The sequence below is a fragment of the Mixophyes fleayi genome, chromosome 3, assembly GCF_038048845.1.
Source record: "Mixophyes fleayi isolate aMixFle1 chromosome 3, aMixFle1.hap1, whole genome shotgun sequence".
Taxonomy (NCBI): Eukaryota; Metazoa; Chordata; class Amphibia; order Anura; family Limnodynastidae; genus Mixophyes; species Mixophyes fleayi.
The window spans coordinates 65213167-65229985 of record NC_134404.1 but is presented as its reverse complement, the minus strand read 5'-3'; the positions used below and the strand labels follow the sequence as shown (position 1 = coordinate 65229985).

Genomic DNA, 16819 nt, shown 5'->3' with positions numbered 1-16819 from the left:
CAGTCTGAGTTTGTGACTGGAGTGTGCATAGGATCAGGGGGGGGGGGGGGAAGGAGCAGCAATTTGGAGACAGGCAGTCAGGAAGCTGCAGGTGACCGGTAGGTACTAAACAAGGTGTGTCTCAGGAAAAGGTAAGATGGGAAGAGGGATATTATGTTTTTATTGACAATGGGGACACTGTGTCTGTAGAACATGATACTGTTCAGCTAAGTATGCCATCGCGTACTATAGGGTCCACCTAGTGTTGCTGGGCGTGCCCCTGGGTAGCACTATATATGCCCATGGGTGGAGCTAGAAACACTCCTAAAATAGAGCAGGACACGCCCTGTGCCTTGCGTCAAGCTGTTACTTGTGTATTCTCCCTGAAATGAGTTTTCAGAAGTAGGCAAGTATGAACTAGTGAATGAATGGAATGAGGTATGTGTCGGAATCTGATGTTGCTATTAGAGATGCTCAGGCTCGGTTCCTCGAGAACTGAACACAACCAAACTTAGCATATCCGCTCGGCTCGGTACTTTTACACGCCCTCGGAATTGAAAACGAGGCAAAACGTCATCATTATGTCGTCTGATCTCATGAGCTTTGGATTCTATAAGTAACGCCTTCCACGGTGATTCAGCACCATTTCACAGAGGGACACAGAAGGGGTAGCAAAGTTCTTGGCAGTCTCTAGTGCATTTGGGCAGCGTTATAGGTAGAAAAGAAAGAGGAGGGGTAGCAGTGTTCTGCAAAGTCTCCAGTGACATTCAGGAGAGCTCCATTGCTAATTGTCATTGCTGAAATAGAAGTAATAGGGCTGGCAGGCTTGATCTTCTAAATATGCAGTCACATTGTACTGTGTTATATAGGTAAAACACAAAGAGGAGAGGTCCATTGCTCCATTGCTAATTGTCATTGCTGAAATAGAAATAATAGGGCTGGCAGTGTTGTTCTTAATCTGCAGTCACATTGTACTGTGTTATCAAAATGGATTCACAGCAGTACACTGAAGACCATGAGCTGCTGGCACCAGTCATGATGATAGTAATCCCTTTAAGTCATCTGCTAAAGCCTATGTAAAAGTGTATAGTGTTTTAAAGACAGGAAAACAAAAATGTAAAAAAACACCTTTTACCTTGGTCAAGAAAATAAGACCTGTAATCCAGATAAAGTTATCTGCAGAAAAAAATAAAATTGCCAACATACCATTCTACACACGCAGTGGCAAGGAAAGAATGAGGCCTTCGCCTTTCTCTATTAGTGCTAATTTTGCAACTGTCACTGAGTCATCTTCTTGTAAGGTCAGTCATGACCAAGCAAGACCTTGGGCTAGATTTACTATCAGGCGTGATGCATGGCGGCTTCAAACCGCCATGCATCGCGGCGGTTTTCCGGCGTGTTTGCATTGCAAACAGCCGGATTTACTAATGGGCGCATTTCAGCTTCAATTTGAAGCCGCCGGCGATGTAACGGCGGGATGTAATGCTCAAAGCCGCCGGCGGCTTTGAATAGAACATGGCGCTTTTGCTTTAAATGACGGCGCTTTTGTGTAAAGGCGGTTTTTTTGAAAATTACACCTGTCTCCTGGCCTGTTACTATTGGCTATTTTAAAAATCAGGAGATTTGACATCACAAGGCCTATATAAACCACTGGCCTGACACTTTTTCTTTGATAGGGGTTTGAGGAGTTTTGTGAGAGGAGTTTGGAGGATAGTGGTTTGCTGAGAGTTGGTGAGAGTTGGAGTTTGGTGGATTGGTGGAGCGATATCTGTTTGAAGTGTGAGTAGTCCTGTGGTTTTTTCCTGTTTTGTACATTTATTTTCTCATTTATTTTCTGTCTTGTATTTTTTGTATTTGTCCTTTGTCTGTGTTACTTGTGTGTGACTGTGTGGAGAGTGTGTCTGTAGGTAGTGTAGTTTGTTCTTTGTGTTTGTAAGTCCTTCAGTGTTTTGTGTTTTTCTGTCTTCTGGGTAAAAATGTCCAGAGATAGGAGGGGAGAACAGGCTGAGGAGAGGGAGATGGAGGTTGAGGGGTCAGAGGAGGGAGAGGGAGAGGTTGAGGAGACAGGACAGGGCAGGAAGACCAAGACAGGGAGGAATGTGCGCTTCTCACATGATGAGAATTGTGTGTTGGTGCACAACATCATTCCCTGCTACGAGGTCATCCTAGGGAACCTGGCAGCCCGGACTCCTCTAAGGCGGCGTCACCAACTGTGGGGGAGAGTCTGTGATGCCGTGAACGCGGTGGGCCCACTGAAGCGGACAGTGGCACACTGCCGCAAGCGCTTCTCTGATATTAAGAGGAGGCTTAAAGAGAAGATGGCCCAGGAAAGGAGGTCGACAAGGCGCACGGGTGGTGGCCCCCCACTTCGTATGGAGTACACCACGTACGAGGAGGAGCTGCGCCAGATAATGCCGGCTGAAATTGTAGAGGGCATAAATGTCCAGGACACCGACTCGCCCTCTTTTGGCCAAGTAGTTGGTGAGTTATTTGTTTTTTTTCCCCTAACAGTATTTTAACTGCTTTTCTCTTTTTAAAACTGCTTTTCTCTTTTTAAAACTGCTTTTCTCTTTTTAAAACTGCTTTTCTCTTTTTAAAACTGCTTTTCTCTTTGCAAACGTTTTTTCTTAAAAAAATTTTTTGTTTTGTTTTTCAAAGTGTATATTTGCCTCTAATAGTTTGTAAAGGTTTTTTTTTCTCATAGAAAAAAAAAAAAAATTGCAAACACATTTGTGCAATAAACAGTATATTTGGAAATTGTTTTTTTTCTGGAAATACATTGTATGCTTTTTCTAATACATCCAGAATCGCCAGGACCGCAGTTCAGTCCCAGTGCCAGACCTACACCTCCACCTTCAGCGAGAGATTCGGGCACAGACGAGCAAGCAGGTGCGTGATTTCTGTTTAGGAGAGAAATAATGGAGTTACTTGATTTTCTGTGCAAATGTTGCTGTCAATGTTGTTTTTTTTTTTCTTTTTATTGTTTGCAATGAGAAGTTAGGGCTACATTTTACTCAACTGATATGTTGCCTATAGAAACCCATCAGAATATACCTTTACTTTATTTATTGCATTCAACAAAATGACAGCTAAAATCTGATTGGTTGCTATAGGCAACATCTCCACTTTTGATAGCATGCACTTTAGTCAAAATAACCCAGCATGTACTACACAGTCCTAATGATAATGGGTATTAAAAGGATAATAAGTGCATCCGTAAGCAGGTAGCATAGGACTAGAAATCAGGAATGCAAACATTGTGAAAGAATCTGTAGTTGCTAAAGATTATTCTTTCCTATCCAGTGTTCAGAATGCAATATACAAACATATTATATACTATATACTTACCGTCATTTTTCATACACAGGGCCCTCTTCATACCAGCCACCTCAGGCGGAGTCCCTGGAAATGTCCCCTGAGCCAGAGGATCTAACAACCATCACCCTGGTAACAGTGGATGTCCCTGTGTCTGGCCTCCAGGAAGTTTCACCTGGCCCTGCTGAACCATCACACCACCAACCTGCACCTGCACCTATGGACCCAGCCAGAGAAATGGCGCTGTCTATTGGCGCATTCCAGCAGCAACAGACATTATTCATGGACAGGCAAACTGGGCACATGTCACAAATTGCGGCCCAGTTGAGGCGAATACACCGCTCCACGAGCCAAATCCCTGCTGCAATAAACCGGCTGGCAAGCGCTTTGGAGCAGACAAATGTGCAGCTGGCCCAAATGTCTGGGTCTGTGGACGCCATGCATTCCTCCATTCGCGAGGGGAATGCCAACGTTATCCGGCTGGCAGGCCAACTCCAGCAGGAACTGATTGCCCGCTTGCCGGCCCCTTTTTCATCGGCCTCCACCAGTGCCGCTAGTACGCCTACCACATCTCTACAGAGTACTCCTCCAAGGAGAGGTGCTCGCACCAGGGGTGGGCGAGGGAGGGGAGAGAGTGGCACCAAGCATAGCGATATGCCTGCAAAAAGGCATCGCTAGCACAATGTTTGTTATTTATTAATGTTTTGTCAAGTTTCTATAACGATTATACGTTTTTATTTATTGTGTTCTGCAATAAATGCAGTTAAATTTCTATTGTGTCAGTCTTTCTTTTCTGCACATTAAACAAGAGTATACTGATTTTTTAACAACTATGCACTAATTTCACGTAAACATTGACCTCTGACTGTCACATTCCAGGGATGTTCATATTTACCACATGAGGAGTACACACTATCCTGTTTTTAAAGGTTCCAATTTACAAAAAATTTACAATAAAATACTAAAATTGCACTCACATAAAACACATTTTTGAGCAAAAAATGTTTTTCATACTATGTACTTACAAGTAAAGTAGTTTGCAATTAGACGGTCTCTAATCTCCCTTCCGCCCTCTGTGCTCTGCACATCACCATGTGACACGGACCCCTTCTTCTTCACTGTCTACTGCAATAATCGGTGGGGTAAGTTGATGTATTGCTAGATTATGTATCAAACAGCCAGCCAGGATAATTTCAGACCCCTTTTCAGGTGCATACATAGCCACACAACCCGATTATTCTAGTAACCTGAATCTAGTTTACCAAAGTACAAAGGTACGCTATAACACACCTCTACTAAATCAGTAAATAAATTGCATGGTGGGAAGACACAAGAGAAAAAGAAACCAAAACAACACTGCAATTACAAGACACTGGCCTTTTAACATATACAATCCCAAAGTAAAAAACTTTGTACATGAAATGGCCCTTTTCCTTCTGTTCTGATTGCCCAAATATCAGAAACAGCACACTGTTTGAGCAATCTCGCCGCTCACAAGCAGCGCTTTCATTTTGGTCTATTGAATGGCGGTTTTCCGGCGGCTTTATAAACCCCCTAATAGTAAATTCGGCTGTTTGTATGTTGAACATTGTTGAAACCGTCATGGCGATGTATACAGAGGCGGGTTTGGAAACATCATTTTTGGCCCTTTGGACGGCGGGTTTAGCCTTAGTAAATCCGGCGATGGCTAAACCGCCGCCAAACCCGCGGAAATTCGGCGGGTTTACAAACACGCCTGATAGTAAATCTAGCCCCTTGTCTTTTGGACTCCAAAAATGGTGTCCAAATACTTTTACGTGTAAAAGCAGAGCTGGAAGAAAACAGTAAAGCATTAGAGGAAAATGTATGTTCAGATTCAGAAATGACACAAATCCCTGAGGAGAGTCTATCCACGAGTGCTAGGTGTAATCCTAACCTGTCTGATAGTGTACCCATAAAGAAAGCCTCTTTCAGCATTTTTGCAGATGTGTGCATGAACAGCCCAAGTGTAGTCGGTGATACACAAATTGAGGATGCCACTTTGGAATTGCAACATGATGAGGGGGATAGTTGTGTAGCTGACGAGGGCACTAATGAGGATGTTGATGAGGATGATGTTGTTTGTGTAAGTCCTGCACCAGTGGAAGCAGTTCTTGCATGTGATAAGAAGAAGGCCAATGTCATGCCTGGGTATAAGACCAAAAAATCCACCTCTTATGTGTGTAATTATTTTTACCCAAATCCTGACAGTTGTCTAGCCATTTGTAGCGTTTATAAAGCCACAGTCAGTAGAGGTAGGGACCTTAACCATCTAGGAACCTAATCCATGTTACACCATTTGAAACGAGTTCATGGTAAGATGTTGGGAAAATCGGAAACTTATGCTAAAAAAATAACAACAAGCAGTCCATCATCAGCTAGGTCCCTTCTATCAGCTAGATCCTGACCCCTGCAATCTACACCCAGAACACCATTCACATCAATATACTCAATAGCAATCAGAGTTAGACCTGCATCCAAGTTGCTAAGGCTAGATGACTCCTCCACTATCCTGGATTCCTCAGAAGAATTCTTGAGTTTTAGTCCCACTGCTGCTGCTGCTGCTGGGGGTGGATCTTCATCCCAGAAGTAGACCAAGAAGAGGACTACTAGTAGTTTACAAAAATTGACTGTTAAACAATCCTTTGCAAGAGGAAGCAAGTATGAAAGCTGTCACCGAGTCGCAAAGCGGATCACAGATGTCATGGCGACTATGCTAGTATTAGATCTGCATCCAATATCCACTATTAATGCAGCTGGTTTTAGACAATCACTTGAGGTCTTGGGTCCCTGTTACGAAATTTCATCACGGCACCATTTTACTAGAAAAGCTATTCCTCACCTCTACCAGAAGGTTTGTAGAAAATTGGGCCACAAAATGCCATTCTACCCACTGTACACTTAACCACAGATATGTGGACAAGCGGAACTGGGCAAAATAAAGATTATATGACTGTGACAGCCCACTGGGTTGGTGATTCATCATCATCAGCATCATCATCATCATCAACATTTATATAGCGCCAGCAGATTCCGTAGTGCTTTACAATTGGGAACAAACATTAATAAGACAGTACTGGGTAATACATACAGACAGAGAGCCCTGCTCGCAAGCTTACAATCTATAGGACAATGGGAGTTTGAAACACAAGGGCATGTGCTACATCATATTGCACAATGGACCAGCTAGAATGCAAAGGTAAAAGTATTGAGTGGGCTGTGTGTGTGGCAACGTTGGTCAGAGGGTTGTTGTCTTGCATTAGCTGTGTAGAGGATGGTAATAGGGTAATCTAAGGAAATTAAGATGGTGGTTGAGGAATATCATAACCTTGTCTGAAGAGGTGGGTTTTCAGTGAACGCTTGAAGGTTTGAGGAATAGAGGAAAGTCTTACTGTGCGAGGGAGGGAATTCCACAAAGTGGGTGCAGCCCAGAAAAAATCCTGTAACCAAGAATGGGAGGATGTTATGAGAGTGGAAAAGAGACGTAGATCTTGCGCAGAACTGAGGTGTCAAGTTCGGAGATATTTTGAGACAAGTGAGAAAATGTATGTCAGTGCAATTTTGTTGATGGCCTTATAATATTTTATATTGGATTTGTTGAAATACAGCCAGCCAATGTAGAGACTGACAGAGTGGCTCAGCAGAGGAATAACGGTTTGCAAGGAAAATCAATCTAGCCGCTGCGTGCAAAATAGATTGTAGGGGTTCAAGTCTGACTTTGAGAAGACCAGTAAGGAGGGAATTGCAATAGTCGATGCGGGAGATGATGAGTGCATGAATTAATGTTTTTGCAGTGTCTTGTGTCAGATATGTGCGTATTCTGGAAATCTTCTTTAGGTGTATGTAACATGATTTAGATATAGAGTTGATGTGGGGAATAAACGACAGTTGTGAGTCAAGGATTACACCTAGGCAACGAGCTTGTGGGGCGGGATTTATGGTCATGTTATCAACTGAAATAGAAATGTCAGGCAGGAAACTTCTGTTTTTGGGTGGGAATATTATTAATTCAGTTTTTGAAAGATTGAGTTTGAGTTGGCGAGCAGACATCCATGATGAAATGGCCGAGAGACAGTCAGTAACGCGAGACAACACAGATGGTGAAAGATCAGGAGAGGATAGATAGATTTGTGTATCATTCGCATAGAGATGATACTGAAATTCAAAGGAGCTTATTAGTTTTCCAAGAGAAGTGGTGTAGATAGTACTAGGTCCTCTGCTATTCTCTGAGCCTTGTGGTCCTCCAACTGATAAAGGAAGCGGAGCAGAGGTGGATCCAGAGAAATTAACACTGAAAGGGCGATTAGATAGGTAGGATGAGAACCAGGATAGGACAGTGCCTTCAAGACCTAGGGATTGTAGCGTTTTTTTTATGAGGAGAGAGTGGTCAACAGTGTCAAATGCAGCAGAGAGATCCAGGAGAATTAGAAGAGAGTCATGGTTATTAATTTTGCTGTGATCAAATCATTGACAACCTTGGTCAGCGTAGTCTCTGTGAAGTGTTGAGAGCGAAAGCCTAACTGAAGATGATCCAATAGGTTGCTTGCTGTAAGAAAGTGTGTGAGGTGAGTGTAGGCAAATATCTCGAGAAGCTTGGAGGGGCATGGGAACTGGGAGATGGGGCGGTAATTTATGAGAGAGTTAGGGTCAGAATTCTGTTTTTTTTTAAATGGGAGTAATCACTGCATGCTTGAATAGTGATGGAAAAATACCAGCAGAAAGAGATAGATTACAGATTTTAGTTAGAGGGGGAATGAGCACAGGAGACAGGGACATACCAATTTGCGCTGGTTTGCCTTCAACAGCAGGAACAGCAGCAGCGTGTACCCAAGTACGTCACATATTTCAGAGGCAGGCTACTCTATCACAGACTTCACTAAGAGGCATACAGCTGACAATCTGTTACAAAAACTAAGGGATGTCATTGCATCATGGCTTATCCCGCTTGGACTCTCCTCAGGATATGTCATTTCTGATAACGCCACCAATATTGTGAGAGCATTACAGCTGGGTGAATTCCATCACATTCCCTGTTTTACTCACACAATAAACTTGGTGGTACATAGCTTTTTAAAAAATGATAGGGACGTGCAGGAGATGCTGTCTGTGGCCTGTAAAATATCTGGACATTTCCAGCATTCGGCAACAGCATATAGGGGATTGCAACAGCTACAAGAGCAATTTAATTTGCCCTGCCACCAACTGAAGCAAGATGTGGTGACAAGGTGGAATTCCACCCTGTATATGCTTCTGTGGATGGAGGAACAGCGAAAAGCCGCCCATGCTTATTCCACATGCCATGACATTGGGAAAGGAGGGGGAATGTATTTTACTCAAGCGCAGAGGAGAATGTCAGGCGCCGTCCCTGCACTCACCATCAGTGAGTAAACTTTTCTTTACTGATACTGCTGTGTGGCAATGTGTCCTAGATGTGCTAGGAACTGCCGTGTGTTTGAGTCATTGCTCTGTCGCTTAGCATCCAGCCAGGTAGCTGCAGTCTTTGTTTCAAAGTGTATGAAAATAATAGTGTGACCTGTGAGATGGTCAAAATTGACTGCAAATGACTTGAAATTAGTGTTATTGAGGTTAATAATAATGTAGGAACAAAAAAGAGCAAAATTATGTTATTATAGCATATTTTAGCTATACTTCTAAAAAATACAGATCCAAAACCAAAACACGCAAGGGCGGTTTTGCCAAAACCGAATCCAAAACCAGAACACGGTGGTCAGAGAACATCTCTAGTTTCTATATGGATTAGTAGATTATGATAATATAAAATACAACATAGAGACTGGTTATTTATTGAATATTGAGGGTATATGCCACATCTCCAGAAATAAAATTGTTTCATTTCCTAGTGAAAAGCATTATTAATAGGATAAAATAAAAAAACAAGTAAAGAGTCCGATTTGAATTTTATTTAGTTTCAAACATTGTTTATTTACATGATTCACACAACACAAATGCACAGTGTAGTTCACTGTACACTGGTTGGAACAATCAGCAAACATTTTTAATATGTGAAGTAATAAAATCTGTTTTTATTATTAAAGATTAACACCAGAGTGACCTAAAACAGAATACTTTCTTTTCATGTTTGTGGCTATCACCTAAGCCAGGGGATCATCACATCTATTCTTACCATAATTTCCTTCTTCTCTTCAAGCAATTGGTGGGTGGGTAACTGGCTGCTCACACTGAACATTTATGCCTAAATCTGCATGAAGGGCAGCACTTACATTAGTTGTCATAAAAGTGTCACAATGTTACTCACCTTGTAGTGGCCAATGTCCCATTTATGCTTGAAGCAGAAGGACAGAGATATGGCTGCTGTCAACATTTCACTGGGGATCACAATCTTGTTTAGGGTAATGTCTAGGTCATCTAATCCACATCCTCTTCGCTAGTCTAAACTGCTCATCATAATGCATAAAGCCCTGACTCCCAAGTCATCTTAGCTTCCCCTATGGTATCCACATGCCAAAAGGAAGTGAGCAGTTTTCCAACTCTTCTCCCCAATAACACTAACCAAAATGGTGAATGGCTGGGATACTTTTGCTCTCATCCAGTCCAAATTCCTTGGAACAAGGAACATATCAAATGCCAGCATGGGGTCCTCCTGCCATAATGCCAAACCAGCCCTAGGCCGGTCAGCACAAGAGGACTTCCCCCTAAGTCTACCCTGCACCATGCTGATAGTAACAGGGCTCTTCCCAAACCTCTGGGGCGGTGGTTGTGGGGTAATAATAATGATTTGATCGTTAAAAAATAATTTTGACCTTGGTGCACTACAGTTTCCAACATGCCCAGACACTTAATGGCAGCCTCGGCGTATATAGTACTATAAGCACCAACATACCTATAGCTGCCAGGGTTTGCTGGCACTTGGGGAACCACAAGAGCCAGCATACCCTGGCACCCAGGGCCCACTGGGACCTAAAGTGCATCAAGGAAAAATGTACATAATAAAAACACAAGTGTAAAAATTATTTTATTGAAATGAAAACACCCCTGAACTCAGGGCTTGATTTCAAGCCGTGGGAAATCCCCATGTTATAAATATGACCACTGCCGCTAAGAGCTCATTTTGTGACGGAGCTCTTAGGAGGTAGATCTTAGGTTTTTTATTTTGTCAAGGATCCTTGGATATATTACAGATGAAGAACCTGAATGTAGGTGAGAAATAAAGAGGGTGAATAAAGGTTGTGTAGCAGTGTTTTTATTTCAATAAAAATAATTTGTACACTGTGTGTTTTAGTTACACTTTGGTGCACTACAGATCCCAGGGAAAAAAAATGTTTTTTTAACAATCAAATAATTTTTATACCCCCATACCCACCACCCAGGAGTGTGGGAAGAGCACTAGTGCTATCAGCATGTGGATGGATAAACCTAGGGTGGGGGGCGCATTTTTTTGCAGACCCTATCTAACTGGCCTGGGGCTGGTTTGGCATTATGGCAGGGGGATCCCACGATGCGGGTTTCCCTGCTATAGTGCTACCAGCGCTGCTGGTAATAGTAAAATCGGGGGAATCAAGCTGTTTGGTGGGGAGGGCATGCGTTTTTTGTTTTTTTTTACATTTAGCTCTGTATCTTTGTTCTTTTTAGATATGGCTGTTTTAAATATAGTGCTTTATGTCTGTAGACTGTAAGCTTTTTGGCTGTAGAACTTATGACACTGTATACATTTTATGTGTTCACATTTTAACTGTGTCGACCACAGGAACATGTAGACATTATGACTGTCGACATTAGAACTCGGTCAACCTTATGACTGTAGATATTTGGTGTAGACATTTTCACTGTCAACATTGCAACTACATCCCCCTGTAGCAGAGTCTTCCAGACTATTAGGTTTACTTACTTGGGTGTCCTGACCTCCACAGCTTAAGCCCCTCAGGCACATTTCACAAGCTTTCTCTTCATCCATATTCTCAATATATCCAGACTCTTGTACTGTGTCCCATTGTCTTCACTGACCCCGATATCCTTCATCAGCCGGGGCTGTTTGTGAAAATGCCTTCACTGGGTGATTACTGAAACTGGGGGAGTGTATAATACTTCTAAGGGATCACCTGCAGAATTCACAGCTTCACAGCAAACCATGTAACTATCATGCTTTCATTAACTCTTGCATTCATCATACTATCTCCCTCTCTGCTTTTTTGATCTCTCATGATATATCTCTGATGTGTGCCCCCCACCCCCAATATGTGCAGGATACAATGCTGTATCTTGGAGCTGCCCTGAACTGCCAGCCTTGCCATCTTTACCTCCTGGATTGAGCATAATTGATCCATGGACCAACACCCATCTGCCTGTTGAACTTTCCATGGACAAAGATTCCTGTTCTGAGGCACACTCCCTCGTGGGACAAGAGAAACCACTGCAGTCATGTATCCCTCACCAGACTCTTCACTGCCATTACTGCTGCTCCTTGCCACGCAGCTCGATCTTCCTGGCTCTGTTCCACTCCTCTCTCCTCCAAGGCACCCCGCTCCTCCAGGCACCCTGCTCCTCCATTTACGTAGATTGGTGCTTCTTCTATTGCATTGCGGCTGAGAAGCGTTTTTCCTCAGACATTTACCTGCTGGAGCCCTACTATGCTTGGTAGGTGTTCCCAAAGGGTCCCCACAATTGGGAGCTGATATGCAAAATGGGGAGGATCACAGGGTGTGGGGAATGAAAGACTCAAATGCACTGGTGATCTTGACCAACAAGTGTGTGTAGTGGAACGGGGCCTGGATTGATTCCCACCCCCCTCCCCCTTTAATTGCATTTTTGTAATCCCTCTTCTCGTCTCACTAGTGTTGTGACCATTAACTGGGCTTCCTTAATGTCTGAAATTGTAATTAAAGATTTATTCTCTCTCCACTAGCACACATAGATGCCTTTTGACTTGCAAACAAGTGACTAGGAACACTCCTACCCTTCTCTCTATGTATACCATTATTACATAAGACAAAACCTTTGACCAATCCTCACACCGTCATAGCAAGTTTCACATTGTTATATACATTTAACCCCACTTATCCCTAGCTCATTCGTGTTCCCTTCCATACTTCAGTGTGTAAACGTGCAAAAATAATGTTATGCATTATGGTGAAAATTGACAGTTGTTCCAGAGTGAGAACTATTCATCTTGGAGAAACCTGTACACTAGTAGCACAACCAAGGCACCACTTAAATACTACTAACTCATATGAGCAAAGAAGAAAAATTACACAAAATGGATTTATGTTTAATATTGTTATTATATCCATTTTTATTTCTATGTCATTATATTTATTGTTACTTATAAGGGGGTAATTTTGTGAGACATATTTTAAGGGGATTCATATTTAAAATATTGCTATTATATTCTTAAATTTCTTGCTATATCTTTATTGCTATTTGTGGGGGGTAATTTTGTGGTATAGACATTGGCAAACTGGGAGTTTAAAGTGACCTGACAAATATTCTGAAAGTGGCTTCATGTTGTAGGAGGTGGTGTCAATGTGGAGGCATGGTAATGCATGTGTCCCCTTCTCTGCAGATTCACTCAGTCACTCACTCCCAGCCACTCAGTCACTCACTCACTCACTCACTCAGAGTCACTTCATTTACTTCATCAGTGGACAGGATGCCTCCTCCTGCTCTGTCTGTCAGACTTGCATTTCCCTCAGACAGGGTTTTATGTAGTATAGGACTTCATACAGCAGGGAGCTTAGGCAGGGGCATATTGGCAATGGGTTGTATCAGGAGTTTTCCCAATTGGCCGGTGGCCCTATGATATCATAGAGCTGACTTAGGCATTTTTAAACCGTTTTTTTGTTACTTTTTCAACATGGAGTGGGGGTGAATCGGGTAAATGACGCCCTGTTCTAAGCAGCCTGTGCTTATTGTGGTGGTGCTAGCCTATACTGAGCTGAAGGCATGATGCTCCTCCTCCCTGATGACCCATCCTCCTTTTCCTTCCCTTTCCTTGTGCTCCTCCTCTCACCTTCTTCCTTAACTCTCCTCCATGTGGGCCAACTTATCCTCAGAGAAAGCATCTGAAGAGCAGCCTAGCAGGTAAATATCTGGGTTTTGATATAATTAACTTAGGTGTATAAATGTAATGTAGTGGGGATGTTAATGTAATGTGACAAGCGGAGAATGGTGGGGGAGCATATATTGCAAGGGAAGAATGGCAAGGGTCACATAGGTTCCTCCACTATTCACCCCTTGTCACATATGAGGGAAGGGGGCATGCACTACTGTTGCACATAGGCCCACTAAGTTCATAAAATGGCCCTGTATACAGGCTATTATCTCCAATGCACACAGCATCTACTACATAGTCCCCTTTACACTGTTTCAACCTCCCTTCAGCCAAGAATGTGCGTTATGTGTATTATTTGTCACTGCTATGTGACAGGGTTCAGACAGGGTGCTATAAATATAATATGTATAGAGAGTGTGCATCCCCTATTTATCTTAAACGGTGTCTGTGTAATGAGTTGCAATTGTGTAGCAGAAGCTGTGTGCATTTGTCTTGTTTACCCTACATCATAAGCCATCTGTTGTTTAACAAATATATTATGCAGAATAGGACCTAACAGTGAGCCCTGCATCCCACAACTAATTATTGATATCTCACAGAAAGTTTATAATTGACTATAACAGTCTTAAGTTTGAATTATGGTCCCTTACACATGTTACAGTTCCAGTAATAACAAAAGTTGAAAGGTGTATTGTTAATTATTGCATTGAAGCTTCAGAAGATAATAAATACATATATATATATCATCTAAATAAGCTTAATGCTGCTAGTCAGATGTTTCCTATGGATGCGGGCATTGTTACTCTGCAACATTTCAGTCCAATTATGAAAAAAATACTCCCCCATAGGATTAAGGTCATCACTCAGAATGGCTTTGTATTTATTTTCCTCTAGGGTAATGAGTGGATCTAACCCAAGTAAGTGGACCACACACCATAATAGAATCTCCAGGATCCTTCAAAATGGGTAATCTTGCACTGTAGCCTGTAGATGCCATTTGTTCAGTACAAAGTGAGGAATGACTCGTCTCATTGCACTACTTGATATATTACTGTCTGTTTTCTATACAGAAGAAGTACTTTATTAGGTGTAAATGTCCACAGTGCAGCTGAGAATGGATGGAGGTGATCTAATACCCATTGTGATGGAGTAAGTCGGTTTGACTGCAACTGGTCAGGGGCAGAGAAGTGAGAGCTTTAGCTCCATGTAACTGTTCTGACTGAAGAAACGAAATGAACTGTAATAATACTGGTGGCATTATCTGAAGCCCAATAGCCAAGTAGATATCCAGCGAGTAGTCAGACGTTTGCTGGGTCGGTACACAAGCAGGGTAGTAAGACGTTTGCCAGGTCGATACACAAGCAGGGTAGTCAGACCTTTGCCGGGTCAGTACAATGGCAGGGTAGTCAGATGTTTGCCGGGTCGATACACAAGCAGGGTAGTCAGACGTTTGCCGGGTCGATACACAAGCAGAGTAATAAGACGTTTGCCAGGTCGGTACACAAGCAGAGTAGTAAGGCGTTTGCCCAGTCGGTACACAAGCAGGGTAGTCAGACCTTTGCTGGGTCAGTACACAAGCAGGGTAGTCAGGCGTTTGCTGGGTCGGTAGATAAGCAGGGTAGTCAGACGTTTGCCGGGTCGATACACAAGCAGGGTAGTCAGACCTTTGATGGGTCAGTACACAAGCAGGGCAGTCAGGCGTTTGCTGGGTCGGTAGACAAGCAGGGTAGTCAGACGTTTGCTGGGTCAGTGCACAAGAGGGTAGTCACGAATGCAAAGAAGTGCAGCAAGTAGCAGGAGCACAGCAGGCAGAATACTCAAGCACATGTCTGATCCAGTAAGTGCCTATTATAGGCCCAAACAGGAAACAGGATCCAAGATGGTTTCTCCTTGATGTCACTCTGGTCATCTTGGATAAGAGAAAATCTGAGGGCAAGTTTACCAATGCAGAGAACTCTAGTGGTCGGAGATGCAAATATCAAAGTACTTCCTTACATGAACTATGCTACAGTGTGAAGTTGAAAGATCATACCACCTATATTTTTATTAAGAGAGCTGGTTTGACACCTATTTATTACAATGCTGGTAACTGTACACTGCTACACTTGTGTTGGCACTAGACAAACTTTATAGTTATTAAGCCTGTATGTGCAGGCAAACCTCTCTACCATATCACCCACAGGAACCTCAGCTGAGAAAGACTGAGCTAGAACCCAGTAGCAGACCTAACATTATTTCAGAGGTATGCGTCATTGAAGACACCCACCAGGCAAGCATGCAATCTAGTTAACATTTATAAACTTTAGGAATATATTTACACACTACTTAGCTAGTACTTGGGTGGGGGACTCGATAAACATTTGCATAACAAAATGTGGTACATGATACAGTAAGGTGAGAAATTCTGCTATACAAAGAATCATGGTCAGTAACATTGATGACAATGTAAGACCAACAGTTAAGTCCGGTTTTGGCTTGTCCTTCCCACAATATATCTATGTTATGCGTTTTTCAGGTCCTTTGCTGCTTAAAGGGCAGACATTTATTGTGCTCTTTTGCCTGTCATTGAAGAGTAAGTTATTTTCTAAGATTGCTCAAAGGTGCAAATTTGTACTGAAACTACATCAACATTTGCTTTCATTATCTAATGTGCACTAGACAGATACAAGCTAATGGCTGCTTGATTGCTGCGCTTTTTGTGCACATTTTTGTAAAAAAGAAATCTGCACATTCACAATATACAATAATGAGTTTATGTATTTATTGTTCTTGTTGCATTTTAATTGTGTTTTAATTTTACATATTCCACTTTAACAGTAAATAAGATAACAGTAGATGTGAGTCCTAATGACTATTGTGACAAAGCCTCAATCTCTATTAAAAATTCACTAATTACAAAATTAAATGACAAATACATTATAACCCAAAATATAATTTAAAAGACATTTGCTATAGGAATATGATGATAATTAATGTGTGAATTTTGGTCAGTCATTCGAATAAACATGACATAGGTTAAAAAGTACTTACTGAGTTCTAGTTGAGGAGTGATGTAAGCTATTAACTGAAAGCGAAAGCGTTATCTTTTATAGTAAGCTGACAAACCACACCTCAGTGTCTGGAAAGTTAGCAGAAATTCAGACTTCCACACATTCATTGGTGGTAATGAAGTAGCAAAAAACTGGTTTTTCTCAGCTGCGTGACACAGGTGCACACTCCCTTTTGACTTTTTTTTAAGCACAGCAGTGCAGACACATTGTGGGACATTTTGCAGGGTTATGGTGTAAAACTATAAATGTCATTTTCTGGGAGAGTAGACATGTATGGGTTAAAGTGCTGCCTACAAGTACCTGTACCTGTGTATGCACATTACAGACGGCAGCTTAGGAGTTTTTCCAGTTCATAGATTGCTACCAATAAATGTTTAAATGTTTGGACAGATCAGATACCTCTGGACCAAGATGGACCTGAGCAAGATCA

At 42.2% G+C, this 16819-nt stretch overlaps 1 protein-coding gene and 1 long non-coding RNA gene across 2 annotated transcripts in view; one reads left to right on the top strand and one right to left on the bottom strand.

Moving 5' to 3' along the window:
• LOC142142669 (apolipoprotein L3-like) overlaps positions 1–16385 on the bottom strand; it is a 114915-nt gene extending 98530 nt beyond the window's left edge. Inside the window, exon 1 of the mRNA XM_075200527.1 lies at positions 16370–16385. The gene's annotated coding sequence lies outside the window, so the exon portion shown is untranslated. The remainder of the gene's footprint in view (positions 1–16369) is intronic.
• Positions 1320–4066, top strand: LOC142142668 (uncharacterized). The gene is made up of 2 exons (XR_012689270.1): positions 1320–2868; positions 3347–4066. It is a non-coding gene; the product is annotated as an uncharacterized LOC142142668 (long non-coding RNA).
• Positions 16386–16819: the final 434 nt, after the last annotated feature.